The sequence below is a fragment of the Pundamilia nyererei genome, unplaced genomic scaffold, assembly GCF_000239375.1.
Source record: "Pundamilia nyererei isolate P.nyererei 1_Seehausen unplaced genomic scaffold, PunNye1.0 scaffold00383, whole genome shotgun sequence".
Taxonomy (NCBI): Eukaryota; Metazoa; Chordata; class Actinopteri; order Cichliformes; family Cichlidae; genus Pundamilia; species Pundamilia nyererei.
Genome location: NW_005187784.1, coordinates 319,342 through 321,461, shown reverse-complemented (window position 1 = coordinate 321,461; position 2,120 = coordinate 319,342). Strand labels below are relative to the sequence as shown.

At 38.1% G+C, this 2,120-nt stretch overlaps 1 protein-coding gene across 1 annotated transcript in view; it reads left to right on the top strand.

Annotated features, from left to right (window-relative positions):
• The window catches only part of LOC102201585 (inactive dipeptidyl peptidase 10-like), a 77,634-nt gene that overhangs the window by 24,082 nt on the left and 51,432 nt on the right, over window positions 1-2,120 (top strand). The gene's annotated exons all lie outside the window — the stretch shown is intronic.

Below are 2,120 nucleotides of genomic sequence, written 5' to 3'. Positions count from 1 at the left end.
CTATATCGATATAAACGATATTGTCACATCTTATATCTCGTATAAAAATATATCGATATTTTTAAAATTACTCGATATATCGCCCAGCCCTAGTGCTGCCACTCATTTGACATTTCTTCCATCATGTTTGTTTTTTTGTTTGTTTGTTTTTTTGTTTGGAGACAAAAGTGACCAAACTCCAAAGGACATTAAGGTAAATAAGGTAAATGCTGTTCTTCAGTGGGAAGGTCATCAAATGTGAAATCTCACTTCCTGATGTGTTTTTGGATCAGTCTGGGAGCCCTAAATATTTGTCCCTAACAAGCAAAAGTAGCAAAGGTAAATCAGAGTTACTTCTAGCTGTAATTAAGTAACAATAGTACATTTACTAGATTGTGCTTTTTTCAAGCTCTGGCCATTTTTTTCTGTATATAAAAAGTGAAATTGATTTCTATAGCTCCTACTGACCAAGAAAGGTGACAAACAACTTCCCCTCCTTGTCTGATGGATGGATAATATCAGGAGAGAATAACACCCGATGTACGTTATAGACAGAGAAACACAGTTTACTCGTGGTTCAGTCTGACAAGAGTGAAAGCAGGATGACAGCCTGTTGAATGACAACTTGAGAGAAAGCCCAAAAAAATAGTGTTCACATTCATTTATTTCCTTTTTCGCAACTGATTGCAAGTACTTGTGCCAACCAGCTGGTTGCCTAGAGGTTGAGCATGCAGCATGTGACATCCTCAAGCTCTGGGTGATAACTCTAAATTGTCTGAGGGGAGGCAACCTGTCTCCGAACCATCATGGTCTCTCTTGGACTGACTGTAATCACTCAGACTGGTGAAGGTTTGCAAACAATTGCTGTTTAATTTGTAAGTGTAGGCAAAGGTCAACATGTTGCACTCAATCCGAGTCATTCTGTGCTAATAAGCGCAACTCATCTACGTCTCGTCTCTTTGTGAAAGAGGACTCCACTGGTTTTCTGCTTTTAATCCTACATCAAAGTAAGGTTGCAGTCAAACTGCTGTCCTGCAGCAACTATGTCACAGTTTCAGATCTTTGAGTTTCTCTGTGCACGCTAACCACTCTGCCGCCCGACTTTTTATCTGCTGATTTATCCTGATTTATCATGTGTTTTACTCTAGATTAGTTGGACCGTAAACTCATCAGTAAAGTGGAAAGTAGAGTCATTTTCTTATTTGACTTCCTTATAACCTGAGGAGGAAGAGTCACTTCACGTTGGCTGTCAGGAAGAATGGCCATTGGTTTCATATTTCAGACCTGGAGGTTACATCTTGTTAGTTTTGATGTAGTCTTAGTCCAAGAACACATAGTACTCCATAAGCTAATACTGAAGCCTTGTGCAAATAGACACCTGATTTTTGTTAGCTGCCTCCTCATGTTTGTTTACCAACACTTTAAATTATTTTCATCTAGATCTCCTTTCACTGAATCATAGACCTTTGTGACCATCGATTTCCATTGCAACAACTAACTTTCATATGTTAAGAAATAAAAATGAAACATTTGCATGCATTATTTAGGTACACTTGGTTTTGAAATAAACACATATTTATATCTCGAAACATCTGCCATGATGGATTTTTAATCAGTTTTATGTAATGAGATAATGGAGCAATCCTAGCTACGATAGCACTAACTTTTTATGTGCCTTTATTTTTGGAAAGAAAAACAAAAGTATTGCTGCCAATATCTGGCTTTGATGCAGAGGAGTATAGTTACATTTTAATTGTGACCCAAGGTCACGAGTCGTGGCCCTTGCAGAGTGAGGTGAAGATGATGTAGCTCAGGATGGAGGAGGTGAGGACAATGTGTGAGGAAAGCGACATGTGATGCAGTGCAGGCGAATAAAACTGTGCAAACAGCACAGAGGTGAAGTCTATGTGTCAGTTCGAGAGGCCTGATGAGAGGTGTCGTTTGGTATTTTTATCTTTTGAAAGAAAAAAAATCAGTTCTTCAGTTTCAAGAACAGCGTGTAGAAAACTTTACACAGTTTTAGTTGGTGCACAATTTCCCGTCTGTCACTGAGACAAAGATCATCTTTAAAGGTAAATGTTTTAAAGCTGGGTGTCTGGAATATTAAAAGACTTCATTTACATTTCATTTTAATTGAAGAT